The 23,691-nt window shown below is 38.7% G+C and overlaps 1 protein-coding gene across 1 annotated transcript in view; it reads left to right on the top strand.

Annotated features, from left to right (window-relative positions):
* CNGB3 (cyclic nucleotide gated channel subunit beta 3) overlaps nucleotides 1-23,691 on the top strand; it is a 157,964-nt gene that overhangs the window by 103,558 nt on the left and 30,715 nt on the right. The window lies entirely within an intron of this gene.

Consider the following 23,691-nt stretch of genomic DNA (forward strand, 5'->3'; position numbering starts at 1 on the left):
TTTTTTTTTTTTTTTTTACGCTCAAGGGAGTCCTTTATTTATTTTTTTTCCAATTTATTTATTTTCAGAAAAACAGTATTCATTATTTTTTCACCACACCCAGTGCTCCATGCAAGCTGTGCCCTCTATAATACCCACCACCTGGTACCCCAACCTCCCACCCCCCCGCCACTTCAAACCCCTCAGATTGTTTTTCAGAGTCCATAGTCTTTATTCGACAGAGAGATAGAGAGCACAAGTATGCAGAGCAGCAGGCAGAGGGAGAGAGAGAAGCAGGCTCTCTGCTGAGCAGGGAGCCCAATGCGGGGCTCCATCCAGGACCCTAGGATCAACACCTGAGCTGAAGGCATCCACTCAACTGACTGAGCCACCTAGGCACCCCTAACCAGATTTTGATGAAGATATGAACCATGTGATTTTCAAATAGGCAGATGACACAAAGTAAAAAAGGAACAGTTTAAAATGTGTTGGATTGCAAAACTTAAAAATAATTGAATATTTTAAACAATAAGCAAAGTCAAGATTAATTTCAACAGCATAAAAGTTACAAATTTAAGCCTAAAATTGAAATATTACAAATATAAAAAGAGCCACAGTCAGTTTTATAACAAATTTTTTACACTTGGATATTTTTGCTCACCTCAAACTCTGTATGAATCAACAGAGTTATATTTACAATGTCCCAAATTTTTAACATAAATTTGGTTTTCTTGCTTATTTCAGCAACATATCACATTGCAAATAACCAGTTGTAAGAATTTTTGCAAGGTAGATAAACCAAGGGAATAAGAGGTAGGAGCTGAAGAGTGGACCAAGGAAATAGTAAAAGAATGATTTTTTTTAAGATTTTATTTTTTAAAAAAGATTTTATTTATTTATTTGTGAGAGATTGTGAGTGAGAAAGAGCATGAATGGGGAAGGGGCTGAGCAGAGGGAAAATCAGGCTCCGCACTGAGCAAAGAGCCCAATGCAAGACTCCAGGGCTCAGGCTCCCAGCCAGGACATGGGGATCATGATTGACCCAAAGACAGATGTTTAGCTTAACTGACTGAACCAGCCAGGCACCCTTGTAAAAGGAGGATCTTATAAATAACATTGTTTTATGATAATACAATCCAAATCAATGATTGCTTCTAGTGAGGTGTGAAAGCCACAAAGCTAAATTATTTTCACAGTATTTTTAAAATGTTATAACACTCTCTATACTTTGATGACTAACTTAACTAAGAATAGGTAACAACAATTGGCTCTCTTAAAAAAAAAAAAAAGCTTAAAGTTATATACCAATGACTTCTATGGGATTATCTCTAATTTGGGAAGTTATCAGTTTCTAATATCAGAGTATTTTCCTTGGTTTTTACATATATTTCTTTAAATCCATAAAATCAGCAACATCTGATTGAGAAAAAAGGTTAAATCTTCACATCTTGATATTAGTCATAAACAGATTCATTCTTTTCTGACATTTCCATTAAAAATATATTTTCTTCCAGAAAGAACCCATTTCCATTTATATTTCTATTTTTTTATTAACATATAATGTATTATTTGTCCTGGTGTAAAGGTCTATGAATCATCAGGCTTACACATTTCACAGGCTCACCATAGCACATAACCTCCCCAATGTCCATAACCCAGCCAGCCCATCCCTACACCCCTCCCCCCAGCAACCCTCAGTTTGTTTCACGAGATTAAGAGTCTCTTATGGTTTGTCTCTCTCCCGATCCCATCTTGTTTCATCCCCCCCCATAACCATCTGCCCTGCCTCTCAAATTCCTCATATTAGAGAAATCGTATGATAATTGTCTTCTTCTGGTTGACTTATTTCACTTAGCATAATACCCTCTCATTCTATTCACATCGTTGTAAATGGCAAGATTTTGTTTCTCTTGATGGTTGCATAGTATTCCACTGTGTATGTGTATATGTGTTTGTGTGAACATATGTATATATACATATGTGTATATGTGTTTGTGTGAAAAAAATATATATATATATAATCTGTTGATGGACATCTAGGTTCTTTCCATAGTTTGGCTACTGTAGACATTACCACTATAAACATTTGGGTGCACATGCCCCTTTGGATCACTACATTTGTATATTTGGGGTAAATACCCAGTAGTGCCATTGCTGGGAAACTCCATACTGTTTTCCAGAGTGGCTGTACCAGCTTGCATTCCCACTAGCAGTGTAGGAGAGTTCCCCTTTCTCTGCATCCTTATCAACATCTATCATTTCCTAACTTGTTAATTTTAGCCATTCTGACTGGCATGAGGTGGTATCTCATCATGGTTTTGATTTGTATTTCTCTGATGCTGAGTAATGTTGAGCAATTTTTCATGTGTCTGTGAGCCATTGGATGTCTGTTCGTGTCCTCTGCCCATTTCTTGATTGGATTATTTGTTCTTTGGATGTTGAGTTTAATAAGTTCTTTATAGGTTTTGAATACTAGCTCTTTATCTGATATGTCATTTGCGAATATCTTTTCCCATTCTGTCAGTTGTCTTTGGTTTTGTTGACCGTATCCTTTGCTGTGCAAAAGCTTTTGATCTTGATTAAGTCTCAGTAGTTTATTTTTGTTCTTGCTTCCGTTGCCTTTGGTGATGTTTCTAGGAAGAAGTTGCTGTGGCTGAGGTTGAAGAGGTTGCTGCCTGTGTTTTCCTCAAGGATTTTGGTTTTTATTTCTTCTCACATTGAGGTCTTTCATCTATTTTGAGTCTATTTTTGTCTGTGGTCTAAGGAAATGGCCCAGTTTCATTCTTCTGCATGTGGCTGTCCAATTTTCCCAACACCACTTGTTGAAAAGACTGTCTTTACCATTGGACAGTCTTTCCTGCTTTGTTAAAGACTAGTTGACCATAGAGCTGAAGGTCCATTTCTGGGGTCTCTATTCTGTTCCATTGATCTGTGTGTCTGTTTTTGTGCCAGAATCATGCTGTCTTGATGGTGACAGCTTTGTAATACAGCTTGAAATCAGGAACTGTGATGCCACCAACTTTGGCTTTTATTTTCAACATTCCTCTGGCTATTCAGGGCCTTTTCTGGTTGCGTATAAGTTTTAGGATTATTGGTCCATTTTTTTTGAAAAAATTTGATGGTATTTAGATAGGGATTGTATTAAATGTATAGATTGCTTTAGGTACCGTAGACATTTTCAGAATATTTGTTCTTCCAATCCATGAGCATGGAATGTTTTTCTATTTCTTTGTGTCTTCCTCAATTTTTTTCATGAGTACTTTATAGTTTCCTGAGTACAGATTCTTTGCCTCTGTGGTTAAGTTTATTCCTAGGTATCTTATGGTTTTGGATGTAATTTTAAATAGGATCGACTCCTTCATTTCTCTTTCTTCTGTCTTGCTGTTGCTGTATAGAAATGCAACCGATTTCTGTGCATTGATTCTACATCCTGACACTTTACTGAATTCCTGTACAAGTTCTAGCAGATTTGGAATGGAGTCTTTGGGTTTTCCACATAAAATATCTTATCATCTACAAAGAGTGAGAGTCTGATTCTTCTTTGCTGATTCCAATGCCTTTTATTTCTTTTTGTTGTCTGATTGCTGAGGCTAGGACTCCTAGTAATGTTGAATAACAGTGGAGAAACTGGACATCCCTGCCATGTTCCTGACCTTAGGAGAAAATCTGTCAGTTTTTCCCCATTGAAATGATATTTGCTGTGGGTTTTTCATAGATGGCTTTGATGATATTGAGGTATGTGCCCTCAATGCCCACACTGTGAAGAGTCTTGATCAAGAAAGGATGCTGTACTTTGTCAAATGCTTTTTCAGCATCTGTTGAGAGTATCAGATGGTTCTTGTTCTTTCTTTTGTTAATGTATTGTATCACATTGATTGATTTGTGGATGTTGAACCAAACTTGCAGCCCTGGAATAAATCCCACTTGGTCGTAGTGAATAATCCTTTTAATGTACTGTTGGATCCTTATTGGCCAGTATTTTGGTGAGAATTTTCACATCTGTGTTCATCAAGGATATTGGTCTGTAATTCTCTTTTTTGATGGGGTCTTTGTCTGGTTTTGGAATTAAGGTAATGCTGGCCTCATAAAATGAGTTTGGAAGTTTTCCTTCCATTTCTATTTTTTGGAGCAGTTCTAGGAGAATAGGTATTAATTCTTCTTTAAATGTTTGGTAGAATTCCCCTGGGAAGCCATCTGGCCCCAGTCTCTTGTTTGTTGGGAGATTTTTTAAATTTTTTTTTTTTAAAGATTTTATTTTATTGATTTGAGAGAGAGAGACAGTGAGAGAGAGAATGAGCGAGGAGAAGGTCAGAGAGTGAAGCAGACTCCCCATGGAGCTGGGAGCCCGATGTGGGACTCGATCCCGGGACTCCAGGATCACGCCCTGAGCCGTAGGCAGTCGTCCATGTTGGGAGATTTTTGATGACTGCTTCAATCTTACTGGTTATGGGTCTGTTCAAGTTTTCTATTTCTTCCTGGTTCAGTTGTGGTAGTTTATATGTCTCTAGGAATGCATCCATTTCTTCCAGATTGTCAAACTTGCTAACGTATAGTTGCTCATAATTAGTTCTTATAATTGTATTTCTTTGATGTTGGTTGCAATCTCTCTTCTTTCATTCATGATTTTATTTATTTGGGTCCTTTCTCTTTTTTTTTTTTGATAAATCTGGCCAGGGGGTTATCAATCTCATTAATTCTTTCAAAGAACCACCTTCTAGATTTATCGATTTGTTCTACTGATTTTTTGGATTCTATAACACTGATATATGCTCTGATATTTATTATTTCTTTTCTCCTTCCGGGTTTAGGCTTTCTTTGCTATTCTTTCTCCAGTTCCTTTAGGTGTAGGGTTAGGTTGTGTACTTGAGACCTTTCTTGTTTCTTGAGAAAGGCTTGTATTGCTATATACCTTCCTCTCAGAACTGCCTTTGCTGTGACCCAAAGATTTTGAACAGTTGTGTTTTCATTTTCATTTGTTTCCATGAATTTTTTAAAAATTCTTCTTTTATTTCCTGATTCACTCATTCATTCTTTAGTAGGATGCTCTTTAGCCTCCATGTATTTGAGTTCTTTCCATCTTTCCTCTTGTGATTGAGTTCTAGTTTCAGAGCATTGTGATCTGAAAATATGCAGAGAATGATCCCAGTTTTTTGGTATAAGTTGAGACCTGATTTGTGACCCAGGATGTGATATATTCTGGAGAATGTTCCATGTACACTAGAGAAGAATGTGTACTCTGTAGCTTTGGGATGGAATGTTCTAAATATATCTGTGAAGTCCATCTGATCCAGTGTGTTATTTAAGGCCTTTATTTTTTTTTTAATTTTTTTTTCAATTTTCCCTCAAAATCTTTATTTTTTTTCCCAATTTATTTATTTTCAGAAAAACAGTATTCATTATTTTTTCACCACACCCAGTGCTCCATGCAAGCTGTGCCCTCTATAATACCCACCACCTGGTACCCCAACCTCCCACCCCCCCGCCACTTCAAACCCCTCAGACTGTTTTTCAGAGTCCATAGTCTCTCATGGTTCACCTCCCCTTCCAATTTACCCAAATTCCCTACTCCTCTCTAACGCCCCTTGTCCTCCATGCTATTGGTTATGCTCCACAGATGAGTGAAACCATATGATAATTGACTCTCTCTGCTTGACTGATTTCACTCAGCATAATCTCTTCCAGTCCCATCCATGTTGCTACAAAAGTTGGATATTCGTCCTTTCTGATGGAGGCATAATACTCCATAGTGTATTTGGACCACATCTTCCTTATCCATTCATCCCTTGAAGGGCATCTTGGTTCTTTCCATAGTTTGGCGACTTTGGCCATTGCTGCTATAAACATTGGGGTACAGATGGCCCTTCTTTTCACGACATCTGTATCTTTGGGGTAAATACCCAGGAGTGCAATTGCAGGGTCATAGGGAAGCTCTATTTTTAATTTCTTGAGGAATCTCCACACTGTTCTCCAAAGAGGCTGCACCAACTTGAATTCCCACCAACAGTGGAAGAGGGTTCCCCTTTCTCCACATCCTCTCCAACACATGTTGTTTCCTGTTTTGTTAATTTTGGCCATTCTAACTGGTGTAAGGTGATATCTCAATGTGGTTTTAATCTGAATCTCCCTGAGGGCTAATGATGATGAGCATTTTTTCATGTGTCTGATAGCCATTTGTATGTCTTGATTGGAGAAGTGTCTGTCCATATCTTCTGCCCATTTTTTGATGTGTTTGTCTGTTTCGTGTGGGTTGAGTTTGAGGAGTTCATTATAGATCCTGGATATCAACCTTTTGTCTGTACTGTCATTTGCAAATATCTTCTCCCATTCCGTGGGTTGCCTCTTTGTTTTGTTGACTGTTTCCTTTGCTGTGCAGAAGCTTTTGATTTGATGAAGTCCCAGAAGTTTATTTTCGCTTTTGTTTCCTTTGCCTTTGGAGACGTATCTTGAAAGAAGTTGCTGTGGCTGATATCAAAGAGATTACTGCTTATGTTCTCCTCTAAGATTCTGATAGATTCCTGTCTCACGTTGAGGTCTTTTATCCATTTTGAGTTGATCTTTGTGTACGGTGTAAGAGAATGGTCGAGTTTCATTCTTCTACATATAGCTGTCCAGTTTTCCCAGCACCATTTATTGAAGAGACTGTCTTTTTTCCACTGTATATTTTTTCCTGTTTTGTCGAAGATTAATTGACCATAGAGTTGAGGGTCCATATCAGGGCTCTCTACTCTGTTCCACTGGTCTATGTGTCTGTTTTTATGCCAGTACCATGCTGTCTTGGTGATCACAGCTTTGTAATAAAGCTTGAAATCAGGTAAGGTGATGCCGCCAGCTTTATTTTTGTTTTTCAACATTTCCTTAGCGATTCGGGGTCTCTTCTGATTCCATACAAATTTTAGGATTATTTGCTCCAGCTCTTTGAAGAATGCCGGTGGGATTTTGATCGGAATGGCATTAAAAGTATAGATTGCTCTAGGCAGTATAGACATTTTAACAATGTTTATTCTTCCAATCCAAGAGCATGGAATGGTCTTCCATCTTTTTGTGTCTTCTTCAATTTCTTTCATGAGTGTTCTATAGTTCCTCAAGTATAGATCCTTTACCTCTTTAGTTAGGTTTATTCCCAGGTATCTTATGGTTCTTGGTGCTATAGTAAATGGAATCGATTCTCTAATTTCCCTTTCTGTATTTTCATTGTTAGTGTATAAGAAAGCCACTGATTTCTGCACATTGACTTTGTATCCTGCCACACTGCTGAATTGCTGTATGAGTTCTAGTAGTTTGGGGGTGGAGTCTTTTGGGTTTTCCATATAAAGAATCATGTCATCTGCGAAGAGAGAGAGTTTGACTTCTTCATTACCAATTTGGATACCTTTTATTTCTCTCTGTTGTCTGATTGCTGTTGCTAGGACTTCTAATACTATGTTGAACAAGAGTGGTGAAAGTGGGCATCCTTGTCTTGTTCCTGATCTCAATGGGAAGGCTGCAAGCTTTTTCCCATTGAGGATGATATTTGCTGTGGGTCTTTCATAGATAGATTTGATGAGGTTCAGGAATGTTTCCTCTATCCCTATACTTTGAAGCGTTTTAATCAGGAACGGATGTTGGATTTTGTCAAATGCTTTTTCTGCATCAATTGAGAGGACCATGTGGTTCTTCTCTCTTCTCATATTGATTTGTTGTATCACATTGATTGATTTACGAATGTTGAACCATCCTTGTAGCCCAGGGATGAATCCCACCTGATCATGGTGGATAATCTTTTTAATGTGTTGTTGGATCCTGTTGGCTAGGATCTTGTTGAGAATCTTAGCATCCATATTCATCAGTGATATTGGTCTGAAATTCTCCTTTTTGGTATGGTCCTTGCCTGGTTTGGGAATCAGGGTAATGCTGGCTTCATAGAAAGAGTCTGGAAGTTTTCCTTCTGCTTCAATTTTTTGAAACAGCTTCAGGAGAATAGGTGTTATTTCTTCTTGGAAGGTTTGGTAGAATTCCCCAGGGAATCCGTCAGGTCCTGGGCTCTTGTTTTTTGGGAGGTTTTTGATCACTGCTTCAATCTCGTTATATATATCGGTCTATTCACGTTGTCGATTTCTTCCTGGTTCAATTTTGGTAGTTTATATTTTTCCAGGAATGCATCCATTTCATCTAGGTTGCTAAGCTTATTGGCATATAACTGTTCGTAATAACTTCTGATGATTGTTTCTACTTCCTTGGCGTTAGTTGTGATCTCTCCCTTTTCATTCATAATTTTATGAATTTGGGATTTCTCTCTTTTCTTTCGGATTAGTGTAGCCAGTGGCTTATCGATCTTATTGATTCTTTCAAAAAACCAGCTTCTAGTTTCATTGATACGTTCTACTGTATCTCTGGTTTCTCCCTCATTGATCTCAGCTCTAATCTTGATGATTTCCCTTCTTATGTGTAGAGTTGGTTTGATTTGTTGTTGATCCTCCAGTTCTTTAAGGTGTAGAGACAGCTGGTGTGTTCTGGATTTTTCAATTTTTTTGAGCAAGGCTTGGATGGCTATATATTTTCCCCTTAGGACCGCCTTTGCTGTATCCCATAGGTTTTGGACCGAAGTGTCTTCATTCTCATTGGTTTCCATGAATTGTTTCAGTTCTTCTTTGATCTCCTGGTTGATCCAAGCATTCTTAAGCAAGGTGGTCTTTAGCTTCCAGGTGTTTGAGTTCCTTCGGAACTTTTCCTTGTGATTGAGCTCCAGTTTAAAAGCATTGTGATCTGAGAATATGCAGGGAATCATCTCAGTCTTTTGGTATCGGCTGAGTCCTGATTTGTGACCCAGTATGTGGTCTATTCTGGAGAAGGTTCCATGTGCACTTGAGAAGAATGAGTATTCTGCTGTTTTAGGGTGGAATGTTCTGTATATATCTATGAGGTCCATCTGGTCCAATGTGTCATTCAATGCTCTTGTTTCTTTATTGATTTTCTGCTTCGATGATCTGTCTAATTCTGAAAGAGGCGTGTTAAGATCTCCTACGATTAGTTTATTCATATCAATATGACTCTTTATCTTGATTAACAGTTTTCTTAAGTAATTGGCTGCTCCCATATTGGGAGCATAGATATTTACAATTGTTAGATCATCTTGGTGGATAGTCCCTTTAAGGATTATGTAGTGTCCTTCTGTATCTCTGACTACAGTCTTTAGTTTGAAGTCTAATTTATCTGATATGAGAATCGCTACCCCAGCCTTCTTTTGAGTCCCATTGGCATGAAAGATGCTTCTCCACCCCTTCACTTTCAGTCTGCGTGTATCTTTAGGTTCAAAATGGGTCTCTTGTAGACAACATATGGATGGGTCCTGTCGTTTTATCCAATCTGCAACCCTGTGCCGTTTTATGGGTGCATTTAGGCCATTCACATTGAGAGTGATTATTGATAGATACGTTTTTATTGCCATCGAGTTACCTTTGAAGTCTTTCTTTCTGTAGACTGTCTCTATATTTCTGTTCAATGCTATTCTTGGGATTTTTCCTCTTTTATAGAACCCCCCTTAATATTTCCTGCAGTGTCGGCTTGGTGGTTGCATAGTCTTTTTAAGCCTTGCCGGTCTTGGAAACTCTTTATCTCTCCATCCATTTTGAATGTCAGTCTTGCTGGATAAAGTATTCTTGGCTGCATGTTCTTCTCATTTAGTGCCCTGAATATATCTTGCCAGCCTCTTCTGGCTTGCCAGGTCTCTGTGGACAGGTCTGATGTTATTCTGATGGGCTTCCCTCTGTAAGTAAGGAGCCTCTTTGCCCTGGCAGCTTTCAAGAGATTATACCTACAATTATAATTTCTCAATTTGACTATCAGGTGTCGTGATGTTTTTTTGGAGTGTATAATCTTGGGTGGAGACCGTTCAGCCTCTAGTACATGAATGCTGGTTTCATTCGCGAGATTCGGAAAATTTTCATGAAGGACTTGTTCCACGATATCTTCTAGACTTCTTTCTTTCTTCTCCCCTTCAGGAATTCCAATAATTCTGACGTTGGAACGCTTCATGGCATCATTTATTTCCCTAATTCTGCTTTCGTGGGATCGAAGCTGTTTGTTCCAGGCTTCCTCCTGATCCTTTCTCTCTATCTGTTTGTCTTCCAGATCACTAATTCTATCTTCTGTCTCAGTTACCCTAGCTTTGAGAGTTTAGATTGGATTGGAACTCATTGAGAGCATTGTGGACCTCCTCCCTGGTAGCTTTAAGCTCCGCCCTAACATTGTGAACATCCTGTCTGGTCGCTTTCAGTTCGGCCCTAATCAATTCTGTTTGGTCATCCATGGCTTTCTCCAACCTAGCTATTGCCTGGATAATTGTTAGCCTGAATTCTCTTTCCGACATATTGTCTATGTTGATAGCCGTTAGCTCTATTGCAGAAGGTCCATCCTCTGTATTTTTCTTCTGTTGGGCATTCCTCCTCCTAGTCATTTTGGTGGGAGAAGACTGAACAGATGTAGCTGGATGTATCAACTCTGGTGCAGTCAAGGTGCACCCTGGAACACTTCCTGATCTCCGTCTCAGAGAGAAGCCTCAGTCTGGGTGCAGAAGCTGAATAAATTCCCCCTTGGACGCTGGCAGTGCAGGATCCAAGTTAAAGACCCTGGGGGCGTGGGATCTTTTGCTCGTCCCCAAAGCCAAGGCAGTGGCGGCTGTCTGGGAGCTCCTGACCACCAGAGAGGTTCCAAGCAGCGATCGCACACTGAGATTTTGCCGCCGGCCCGGGCTGGGAGTGCCCGGCTTGCGCGCACCTCTTTTCAGAGGCGGCTGTGGGTCGGGCGCGCGTCTGGGGCACTGAGAACGGGGCGCTGGTCCGTAAGCCGCAGGCTGGGCTTTTGCGCGCCTCTGTCCCGGGAAGAGTTTCGCGCCCGCGGCTTAGACTTTGAAACAATGGCGCGGGTCAAGAAGCGCCCCCGGGCCTTAGAAACCCAGGAGAGCTGGAGGGACGTGCGCGCGCATCTCAAGCTTTGTGGTAGGGCTAGCGCGCGTTCTGCAGACCAGCGCAGCTCCCATCCCCTCACAGGAGCCGGAACCCCCGCGCTCTGGGGCGCGCTGGCAGCTTAGGGACCAGGAGCCGGTTTCTCCGCCGCACTCTCTCTGCCGCCGCGCCGGGGAGGCCGTCTGGGACCGGGGACTTAAGCCCCTGTCCCTAGCCGCCCCGATTCCCACAATTTGCCCCCGCGATCCTTTGCTCTTTTGGAGTGCTTTCAACCAGTTAATGCTGGTCCCCAGACGCAGGGCACTCTCGCTCGTATCGGGGTATTACTTTTGCACCGGTCGCCTCTGGCGGCTCCCTCCCCCTTTTGTTTATCTTCCGATATCAGTCCGCTGTTCCCATTCCGCTTTACCTGCTCACTGGCGTCTTCTGCCCCTGTAGAGATCCAGACGTGTATAATTCTGATCTCAGGCTGATTTCATGGGTGATCGGAGTTCTTTGGTAGGTAATCAGCTCACTTTGGGGTACCAGCTGAAAAGACGCCTCTTCCTAGTACCCCGCCATCTTGTTCCCCCCTATTTAAGGCCTTTATTTCCTTGTTGATCTTTTCTTAGATGATCTGTCCATTTCAGTAAGGGGGGTGTTAAAGTTCCCTACTATTACTATAATATTGTTGATGTGTTTCTTTGATTTTGTGATTAACTGGTTTATATAATTGGCTGCTCCCATGTTAGGGGCATAGATATTTAAAGTATTAAGTATTTAAAGGGTCTGTTCAACAAGAGGATCTAACAATTTAGTGTCCTTCCTCATCTCTTATTATAGTCTTTGGCTTAAAACCTAACTTATCTGATATAAAGATTGCTACCCCAGCTTTCTTTTGATGTCCATTAGCATGGTAAATAATTTTCTACCCCCTCACTTTAAATCTGGAGGTGTCTTTGGGTCTAAAATGAGTTTCTTGTAGACAGCATATCAATGGGTCTTGTTTTTTGTGTTTTTTTTAATCCATTCTGATACCCTGTGTTTTTTTATTAGGGCATTTAGCCCATTTATATTCAGGGTAACTATTGAAAGATATGAATTTAGTGCTACCATATTACCTGTAAGGTGACTGTTACTGTATATCCGTTCTGTTCTGGTTTGTTAGTTTTAGGCTGTCTTTGTTTAGAGGACCTCTTTCAGTATTTCCTGTAGAGCTGGTTTGGTGTTTGCAAATTCTTTCATCTTTCATTTGTCCTGGAAGCTTTTTATCTCTCCTTTTATTTTCAGTGACAGCCTAGCTGGATATAGTATTCTTGACTGCATATTTATCTCATTTAGTGCTCTGAATATACCATGCCAGTCCTTTCTGGCCTTCCAGGTCTCTGTGAATAGGTCTGGTGGCAGTCTAATATCTCTACCATTGTATGTTACAGACCTCTTGTCCCAAGCTATTTTCAGGATTTTCTCTTTGTCACTAAGACTTGTAAGTTATACTATTAGATGGTGGGGTGTGGACTTATTTTTATTGATTTTGAGGGGGCTTCTTTGTGCTTTCTGGATTTTGATTCTTGTCCCTTTGCCAAATTAGGGAAATTCTCTACTATAATTTGCACCAATATACCTTCTGCCCCTCTCTTTCTTCTTCTTCTGGGAGCCCAATTATTCTAATACTGTTTCATCTTATGATATCACTTATCTCTCGAATTCTCTCCCCGTGGTCCAGTAGTTGTTTATCTCTCTTTTTCTCAGTTTCTTTATTCTCTGTCATTTGGTCTTCTATATCACTAATTCTTTCTTCTGCCTCATTTATCCTAGCAGTAAGAACCTCCATTTTTTCTTGCACCTCATTAATAGCTTTTTTTATTTCAACTTGGTTAGATTTTAGTTCTTTTATTTCTCCAGAAAGGGATTTTCTAATATCATCCATGCTTTTTTTGAGCCCAGCTAGCACCTTGGTAATTGTCATTCTGAACTCTAGTTCTGACATAGTACTAATGTTCATATTGATTAGGTCCCTAGCTGTAGTGTTGTCTCTTGTTCTTTTTTTGTGGTGAGTTTTTCTGCCTTGTCATTTTATCCAGATAAGAAGAGATAAATGAGAGAACAAAATACTAAAAGGGTATCAACAACCCCAGAAAATATACACTAACCAAATCAGAAGGCCCCTGAAACTGGGGGGAGAAGAAGGAGGAAGAAAAAAAAGAAAAAAAATATATATATATATTAGACTGGTGAATAGATCAGATCTACACACTTGATTTTGAGTGTATTTTGGTCTATTAGAATAAACTACCTCCCAAAATTTTAAAGAAGGAAAAACATATATATACAAAAACAAGGGTAAACACGATGAAGGGATAGAATATGACTGTAAAGATAAAAATCAAAAAAGATTCTTAAAAAGGAATTAATAAGATAAGAAGGTTGAAACAGAAAATTAAAAAAGAAGAGGAAAGAATGTGATCAGGCTGGAGGCTAGAACAAAGCCATGTGCTAGATTTAGGGTATATTTTGATCTATTAGAAGAAATTGTATCCCAAAATTTTAAAGGAAAAAAAACAAAACCTGTATGTATACAAAAAATAAGGTTAAATACAATGAAAGAATATGACTATACCAATGAAAATTTGAAAATATTTTTAAAAATGTATTGATAAGATAAAATAGTTAAAAAACATTAAAATAGAAAAGAGGGAAAAATTTTTTTAATTAGGATAAGAAAAAAATAAAACTAAAAAAAAAATTTAACTTTGAAAGACTAAAGGATCATGTGGGGGGAGAGCCATGAATTCTATGTGGTTCTTTCTCCTAGCTCTGGAGTTCCACAGTTCTCATTGATCAGTGAACTTGGTTTTGGCCAGATGTTCTTGCTGATTTTCTGGGGGAGAGGTCTGTTGCAGTGATTCTCAAATGTCTTTGTCCAAGGCGGAAGTGCACTGCCCTTGCCAGGGGCCAGGCTAACTATTCTGCTTGGGTTCGCTCTCAGTAGCTTTTGTTCCCTTAACACTTTCCATAGAGCTTTGGAGGACGGGAATGATAATGGCAGCCTCCAAATCTCCAGGCCCCGTAGGAGCCAAGAGCTCAGGGCCCCACTCCTCACTGTGCCCTGAAAGATAAGCAGTCAATCCCTCCCATATCCCTGGTCTCCAGCTGCACTCTGAGCTCACCCGGCCTGTGACCTAGTATTTCTATATGTGGTGCACAGCCCTGTTTGGAGTCTCCAAAGTCAGCAGATTCCTGCTACACACTCCCGTACTGCTCCTCCCAGAGAAGATAGGAGGGAGGTCTTCCTAGCTCTGCCACTTGTGGGCTCCCGGCTCAAAGAGCAGTGGTTCAACTGTGCCTTGGATCATGGTTTAAGGTAATCCCAAGATGAGAGCCCACTTCTTGGCTCCATCTCTGCAGCCAGCTTCTCCCCTCCAATACCTGGGAGCTCTGCCACACTCAGGCCTCCCTGGTCTTGAGACGACCCCAGGGTCACACCCCATTTAGCCTCTGGAGTGATGTCTCTCAGTGGAGCAGACTTCTAAAAGTTCCGATTTTGTGCTCTGCTGCTCTCTCTCACTTGCCCAGGAGCTGTCCCCTTCCCTTGTGGTCTATCTTCCCATTGTTTCAGATTCACTTCTCTGCGTTTCCTACCTACCAGAAAGTGGTTGATTTTCTGTTCCTAGAATTGCTGCTCCTCTTCTCTTCTATCTCCTGTTGAGTTTGAAGGTGTTCAGAATGGTTTGATAGCTATCTAGATGAATTTCTGGGACCTGATGATATTTCAGTCTCTTACTCCTCTGCCATCTTGCTTCTCCTTTCACCCACTCTATATTTCTATTAATTTTTTTTTAAAAAGTTATCTTTTTCTAAAGCTAAATGAAGTAGAAAATAAGTAGGCGTGGAATCGTTCTAATTTTATTTTTGCAAAGGCAGTCTTAGTAGATTATACAAATTTGTTTTTTTTTTTTTAAGGAGAAAATAGGCTGAATAGTGATCCTACACTCCTACCTCATAAATTATACCAAATTAACTCTTGTGTTGCTTCTGAATCAGTTACAGACATTCACGGAGTGTCACCTATGCACTCAGACTGAATGCACAATGGAGAGAACATTTGAAGTATGTATGCCCAGAGGATGCTTAGGAGTCTACAGAGTGAGAAGGTAGAGGCTCCTGGCCAGGAGCCCTCATATGACTTATTATTACAAGTGTGGGAAATTATAACCTGTTCATAGGATGAGAAGTTCTTTATGACCAGAGCATAGGGTAATAACCACAGACAAATCTAGAAAGGTCTGTTGAAGCCGGGCCCTGTAGTGTGGGCCCAATTCTATAAGCAAAGGAAGCTGGAAAGGAGGAAATTCACAGTGTAGATTTCAGTTTTACAAAGACAAGAAATGGAACTACAATGAATAGACCAAAACATCCAAGGGTAACAAAGCATGACTGTCAACTGTCAAAAACATCCATATCTTGAATTCTTCCTGAAAATGAATCTTCCATATCTTTAAAAGGCAGGCAGACAGGAAGAGAGAGAGGAAGAGACAGAGGACAAAAAACAAAAACAAAAACAGAAATCTGGCGCCATGATTGGAGGCTGACAAGCATGTTTTGTGCCTTCCCAATGTTCAAAATTAAGGGAAATAAAAGGTACTTGAAAATCATTTAACTTACAAAGATTTATTTTAAGATGTCCTAAGGAATATTTTAGGTTTGTAGCTTAGGTCTTCAGTCAAAAATTTCACAAGGACTTTTCTCCATTTTGTAAATTTGAGAATGGATACAGACGTAGTAGAATTTATTTGCAGTGCAGGACCAGAGAATGATTCTATATTAAATAACCTTGCTTTGTTTATTCAAAAGACATATATCTGTTCCTTTAATTTTGTATAATATTTAAATTTTGTTTAAACTGCAACTGCTCTCTCTCTAAAAATAAATAAACACATCTTAAAAAAGAAAAAAAAAAGGAGGGGGAACACCTGGGTGACTCAGTTAGTTGAGCAATTGAGCGTCCAACTCTTGGTTTCTGCTGAGGTCATGATCTCATGGGTCATGGGATCAAGTCCTCAGTTGAGCTCCATGCTCAGCAGGGAAGCTGCTTGAGATTCTCCCCCTCTGTCTCCCTCTGCCCCCCCCCCACACACACACTCTCTCTCTCTCTCTCTCAAAAATAAATGAATAAATCTTTATTAAAAATTTAAAAAATAGGGGCACCTGGGTGGCTCAGTCGGTTAGGCCACTGCCTTCAGCTTAGGTCATGATCCTAGAGTCCCTGGATCGAATCCCACATTGGGCTCCCTGCCAAGCAGGGAGTCTGCTTCTCCCGCTGACCTCTCTCCTCTCATGCTCTCTCTCTCTCTAATAAATAAATAAGAAAAATATTTTAAAATAAAATAAAACTGCAAAAAGCACACTGTGCTTATATTCCTTTCCTTTTAGCCTTGTGAAGTTTGTTTATATATTAGTGGAGCAGTGACTATTGTAATGCTTTAGCAAAAGTAATACAATGCTGGAATGTCATAAACTTATAATATGAACAATGTCCCATGAAAGTTGTCCACACTATACTTGATCCCTCAATCCTAATACTATCACTATAAACCTTGTTATACCCAATTCTTTTTTTTTTAAAGATTTTATTTATTTATTTGACAGACAGAGATCATAAGTAGGCAGAGAGAGAAAGGAGGAAGCAGGTTCCCCATCGAGCAGAGACCCTGATGCAAGGCTTGATTGCAGGACCTGGGATCATGACCTGAGCGGAAGGTAGAGGCTTTAACCCACTGAGCCACCCAGGCACCCCGTTATACCCAATTCTTACATGACTTCTATGTTAGTCAGGATAGTCCAGAGAAATAGAACCAACCAATAAGATAGGCACATATATAGAGAGAAAGAAATATTTGTTTTAAGAAATTGGCTAATATAATTATCAGAGCTGGCAAGTTCAAAACCTGCAGGGCAAGCCTGCAGGCTGGCAACCCTAAGAAGAGTTAATGTTGCAGCTCAAATCCAAAGGCAGTGTGCAAACAATTCTTTCTTCCTCAGAGAACTTCTGGGGTTTTTTTTCCTCTTCAGGCCTTCAACTGTTTTAATAAGGCCCACCCACATATTGGAGTGTTTCCACACTTTACTCAAAGTATAATAACTTAAATATTAACCTCATCTAAAAAATACTTTCACAATAACATTTAGACTTATGTTTGGCTAAATATCTAAGAAGGCTGTAGCCTAGCCATGTTGACACAAAATTAACTATCACAGCCCCCAAGCACTTTCAGAGCTGTAGGGAATATAATTAAGTCAAAATTAAGAAACCAAGCAATTGCTAATGCCAAATTTGAAAATCAATACATGCATCTTCTCAAAAATAATAATAGCTGCTGTTTATTATTATTCTCACTATGTACTACACTGTATTATCTGCTTCAATACATTCTTTCAATTAATTCTCACAGCAAACCTCTAACAAAAGTTTTATTAGTATCCCCATTTTACACAAAGTGAGAACTACTTACCTGACTGAGGCCATAGATCTCAAAGCAGTGGGACAGGGTTTGAGCACAGGCTTTTCTTACTCCACAGTCAATGAACTTAACCACTCTACAATGCTATTTTTCAGTTCCCCACCAGTCCTATCTGGATAAATGATAAGATGTTGAGGAACCAGAAAAGTTTTCCTAGGGTCAAAAAAACAATGCTAGCTCAAGGCCATTCTTTAACAATTTTCACAGAATTAGTACTAGCACATCAGTTTCACTCCCAGAAACCTAAATTCACACACACTTTGCTACTTTCTTACTAAGAAAAGACCCTCAATCTCATGTGTTGTTGTTTTTTTTTTTCTGTCAAAGCAAGTAGAATTAGAATCATAGGATTTTACTAAAACTTTGCTTCAATCAGTTGTGGTTAATTAGTAAGATTTGCTGCTTCTACATGGGGTTATCAGAGCTTCCAAAGAGCTTCAAGATGAATAGTTATAACATTTTTAAAAATTTTTTCCACAAAAAATGGCTCTCTTCCTTGCAAACTGCATGTTGTTACAGCCCAAGCACAAGTATTAAGCTAATAAGGAACAATTCATTTCTATAAAGCTGGGAAGCTTTCTCTACTTTCTGATGATCTATTATTTTGATTTCGATTTTTAAATATCGTTTATCAAATCAAGTGCTAGGGAAATCGCATTCTGCCTCTACAACTAAATTGCCAGAAATGGGAGAGAATTTAATAAAAGTTCTATTCCGCCACCTATTGGCCAGAATCTTAAATCTCATCCTTTAGAAACAAAAAAAGCTTAACAGTAGGAAATCAGGGATCTAAAGATACCAAAATAAGAATGTAGGCACTACCAGACTGCCAAGGAAAGCACAATGTTTCTCACTATTTGCTGCTCTAGTAAAAATTCAGAACAGATCCAAAACAGGACACCTCACTGGGACCTGTGACTCATTGTGATTATGTGGCAAATGAAGCCTGAAAAGGTTTTGACTTCAGTGGAAGGAAGAGGCAGGGTGGGGTGACAAACTATGTGAGTGACAGACTGAGTCAGGAATGGAATGGAAATGACGTAATTATTTCTACTAGTCACACACAATCCCCCAGTAGTAACACCCTAATCAGATGTGCCATCACATATTTTCTCTGAAGGGTTTTAAATCAGAGCATTACAGTAAGACTTAACTACATTTCATTTTTATTAACTTTATTTTTACCCTGGTGGTATCAGTAATAAGACACTGTTGCTAGAGATTTTAAAGTATTGTGAACAATGAGTTTATGACCCAGATGAACTCCATTCAACGACACGCCCTAAACAGTTACTCTGTCTAAAGCGTGAGGCACTCCAGATACAACACCCACAGAGCCTCTGCTCTCCAGTGCCTCCCAATAAGGCAGAGAAATTCCAAATAATAATATTTAGTTTGGTTGTGTGATGATTATGTGACTCAAAACATATAAAGTGTTTATATCAACACCTGCAACATAATAAATTCTGCATTTATTATTACCATATTACTAGCTGGAAGATAAAACTGGTTCAATCACATGGGAGTTTCTATGCTGGTAAAATCAGGTCCTTCATGTGGCTCCACTCAAACCATTTCAAGATGGATTAGATTCATCCACAAGGTTGTGACTTCCCACTTTGACTGTGTGATACTGAAGCTCACAGAAAAATAGAATTATTGTCAGTTCTCAAGGAAATCTTGATGGAAAAGACTTTTACTAGTGTTTGCAAATATTGAGCCTAGACTTGGGCCCAACATCACTTAGAACTCAATAAGTTATGGCATAGTAATGGGCAAATTATTTATCACATTTGACTTTGCTGCTCCCAATAGCTACCGTGATTGGAAAGTCAGTGGCATGGGCAACTGGATTCAGAATTCTCTGTTCTACACATATTACCCATCACTTCCTTAATAGGAATGGAGTTTAAGATGGGATAAGACACTTCCTTTTATAATAAGTAAGGGTAAGTTGGGAAAATCCCTGAAGACTATCGTTTATACTTGAGGGACACCTGAAGTCACAGTGAATTATAAGTTACTGGGACTATTTTGAGTTCTGCTTCAAAAATTTTAAGCAGAAATAAACATAGAACTAGAGAAATCCTACAGGACTGAGAAGGTAGTCATTTCAAAAATAAATTTTACCTGTTTTTCAGTTGTAGTCAGAGCTTAGCCTTATTAAAAGAACTTTCTAAGTACAAGAAGCACCATCTAATTTATATGCTATGTTTTGAATTAAGTAAAAATAGAGGGGTACATGGATGGCTCAGTTGGCTGAGCTTCTGACTCTTGGTTTTGGCTCAGGTCATGATCTCATGGGCTGTGGAATGGAGGCCCCGCCAGCCCCCACATTAGGGGTCTGCACTCAGGAAGGAGTCTGCTTGGGATTCTCTCTCTCTGCCACTCCCCCAGCTCTCATGCACTCTCTTTCTCTCTAAAATGAATAAATAAATCTCTAAAAATAATAATAAAATTAAAATAAAATTTCTCTATTTCTTTTCAAATCACCAGAATCTTTATTCAAATCTGTAATATACATTTATATAGCACTGAATTTCCCATTGTTGAAAACGGAATAATATCTAACAACTTCATTTTATACATCACCACATATTTACCTAGTGCCTAGCATGCCCCAAACACTGGTGATGAGGGTACAGAAGTGAATAATACACAGGTCTTACCCTCAGTTGCTCCAAATGTAGATTTAGAAGACAACAACAACACATACACTTTGGTGATTTCCTTTCTCTGACATCTATTGCATGTGTGACTTTAGGGAAGTAGTCAATTGACCTCCTGAGCTTCCATTCCCTCATCTCAAAACCAGGAGTGATAATATATTAATTAATGCCAGGCATCACAGGAAGGTTGAAAGAATAAAACAGGTAAAGAAAAGAAAATAACAAAATTTAATACAAATATTATTAATATAATGTTAATGTTGATACTGGCACAGGTACTCTCACTTTATTTTTAGAAAGGACATTTATGAAACAATGACTGAGCTCTGACCTTCTGTAAATCAGAAAATTTCCCAATGGCCTCTATAAAAGAAATGGAGCTGCATTACAAAGTAAAAACACTAGCCCTGGGATGTAATTCTTTTTAATCACACAACAGTGGAACAAAGTGTATCTCAAGAAAATAATCATTTCTAAAAAAAAAAAAGAAAGAAAGAAAATAATCATTTCTGAGGGGTAGGAGGTGGAGATAATTGTTGTCAGACACAAACTATAACAACTTTATAATGCAAACAGCATTCACTAAGCCTAAGTATGGATGAGAAGGACCTAGTTCTCCATCACAGCTGCCCCAAGGCCAATGGCACCTGTCCATAAAACAATTAGGGGACAGAATCACTTAATTGGTAAAACTTAAACTGTAAGTTTTTATTACATACAGCTGCTATGTGCCATTTACATAAATTGATACACACTCTATGCAAATGTGTTAATAAAAATTCATATTTATAACAGTTCAGATGTTTTTCTCTGAGGAAATTCAAGCTATAAGCTAAAAGTTATTCATGTAGGCACTTGCACATTTCTACTGAGGAAAGCAATCATTGTTTGCTTATCTATTTTAGGGCTCCTCTCCTAGTTTGGTCTAACACTTCCATGGATTGGGTTTCCTTTATTAGTGCTTTCTGCCAGTGAGCTAACCTGAAGGTAGAAGAGAAAAGATGAAATGTGTTCTTCCTCAAATGGCATCTGTTCCTACAAACGATCTTGAGATGTATTTTACTTCATTTTCATTAAAATTAATACAAGTCAGGCTGACGTCTCACCAGTTGTTCTCTCCAGTTCTAGTCTCCCACCTTCCCCAGAAGGGACCACTAAGACGACTTCAAGGGTATCCTTCCAGTCCTCATTTTTATAACTTTACTTTATATCTATACAAACATCAATGACTATTTTGTGTAGTGTTTTCATAGCTAGAGTCATATTGATTGTATCCTACATCTTGCTTTTGTGTGCAGCTCAATTTTTTGTCGAGTTCAATCATATCTATATAGAAAGAAAGGTTGATTTATTTATTTTAACCACTCTTTGGTATTCCAACCTACAATTATTCAACATTTTTATCTGTCCACAGATTGACATTATGTTGTTTCCAATTTTTTCAGTACTAAAAACAGTACTGCCACACACATCTCTGTGTATTTATAGAACAAGAATTATGCTCTTAGGAAAACATTTAAAATCATTAATAACTCCTATGAGTACGATTTAATAGAGTTGGGAATTTTCACCAAAGTTCATTGCGATAGGAATTGTTCAAGGAATGAAAAGTTTATTTCGGCCTACAAATTATAACTAGGATTGTAAAAATTAATACCAAAAAAATCAAATTGCACAAATGTAAGTAGGTTTTTTCAGTATTCTGTTTCTGATTATTTACAGTGTTATTCTTCTCCATGGATATGAGTGATTGAGAGTTAGTTTCATCACAGTGATATTTCAAATGTGTTTATGCTTAAGAACTTCCAAGTATATTTCTAATGAACTTTCTCTAAAACATCAAGAACATGAACTTGCTTTAGTGAGGGAGATCCTACGATAAATCCAAAGTTTGTTTGTGTTTTTTCTAAGAGTTCTGAGTGATCAGAACACCCATTTCCAAAATGAAATTACTCCAAACCAGTTACAGCTTTAGGAGAAATCAGGCACTAGAATATTAGCCATCAGAAAGAGGGAACATTTACCATTTACATCAATGTGGATGGAACTGGAGGTTATTATGCTGAGCAAAATTTGTCAGTCAGAGAAAGACAATTATAATATGATTTCACTCATATGTGAAATATTAGAAACAAGGCAGAGGACCATAGGGGAAGGGAGGGAAAACTGAATGGGAAGTCATCAGAGAAGGTGAAAAACCAGGAGAGACTCTTAACTACAGGAAAAAAACTGAGGGTTGCTGGAGAGGAGGTGGGTTGGGGGATGGGGTAATTCGGTGACAGGCATTAAGGAGGGCACGAGATGTGATAAGCAATGGGTGTTTTACGCAACTCATAAATTACTGAACACTACATTCTGAAACTAATCATGTACTATAAGTTGGCTAATTGAATTTAAATTTAAAAAAAGAAAAGAAAAGAAATCAGGTACATGATGGGGTGCCTGGGTGGCTCAGTCAGTTAAGCATGCCACTCCTGATTTTGGCTAGGATCATGATCAGTCATGAGACTGAGCCCCAAATCCAGCTCTGCCCTCAGCCCAGGTGTCTTCTTGTTCATTCCCACTCTCTCTCTATCTCTCTCTCCCCCGTCTCTAAAATAAATAAATAAGATCAAAAAGAAAGAAAAGAAAAGAAAAAGAAATCAGGCACATGAGCTATATATTTATAGAACTTTTACTAAAAACTAATCACAATTTTTAGAAAGAAATTAATGTTTGTCACTTTCTTTAGCAAATATGATAACCTATGAGACACAGTAAGAAGGACCAGATATAAATAAAAATTATATACCTTGCACAAAACAAATACATAACAAGGAAAGAAAAGGTAAATTTTTTTTCACCTAAAAGGATCTTTCTGTGTTTTTGCAAATACAAATCATACCATCTTCAACAAACTCAAATTGTGTTATGCACATGAGCAAATTCTTGATGCTTTCCCCTCTCTCCTGTACACACTCCCAGGAAGTAGTAACTGCCCCACCTCTTAAAAGTTTTATGGATATTTAACTGGAATGTCTTATGACATGATTCACTTCTACCATCAATTACAGCTTTTCTGTTTACTTAAAATATCATCCCAACTAGCTTACTTTCTTTCATCTTTCATAGCTCCAAGGGCATGTACAAAGGCTTGCTTATAACAGGCTTTCATCAGTATTGGTTGGGCTGTATTAAGAAGGTATTCCTGTCACCCTTGGCCTTTTTTTTTTCCTATCCTGGATAACCAAAAGCTATATTTTCTCACATAAATTTTTTAAAATTCTGACTTTAAGTTCATTTGAGTGCTCCTTACCAATGGCTACATAAAGATACTTCAATCATAAATTATTAACGTTCCTTATCAGTCAAACAACCCTGAAGTCTAAATTTCAGATGGATCTAGGTCAAGTGTTTGCTACTGAAATCATTACAGAAAACTGGTGATTGCCGAAAGAATGAGGATCCAATCCACAAATTGGGAGCGCGCCCCTTACATCTCCTCCTCTTTCCTTTGCTCCTGACTATGATTACTTCTCCACAAAATAATAATTCCCCTAAGGAATGGGAAGGACCAACCACAAACGGAAAGCAGCTACATGCTAGCAGTTCTGAGAGAAAAAA

The sequence above is a fragment of the Neovison vison genome, chromosome 4 (assembly GCF_020171115.1).
Source record: "Neovison vison isolate M4711 chromosome 4, ASM_NN_V1, whole genome shotgun sequence".
NCBI lineage: Eukaryota > Metazoa > Chordata > Mammalia > Carnivora > Mustelidae > Neogale > Neogale vison.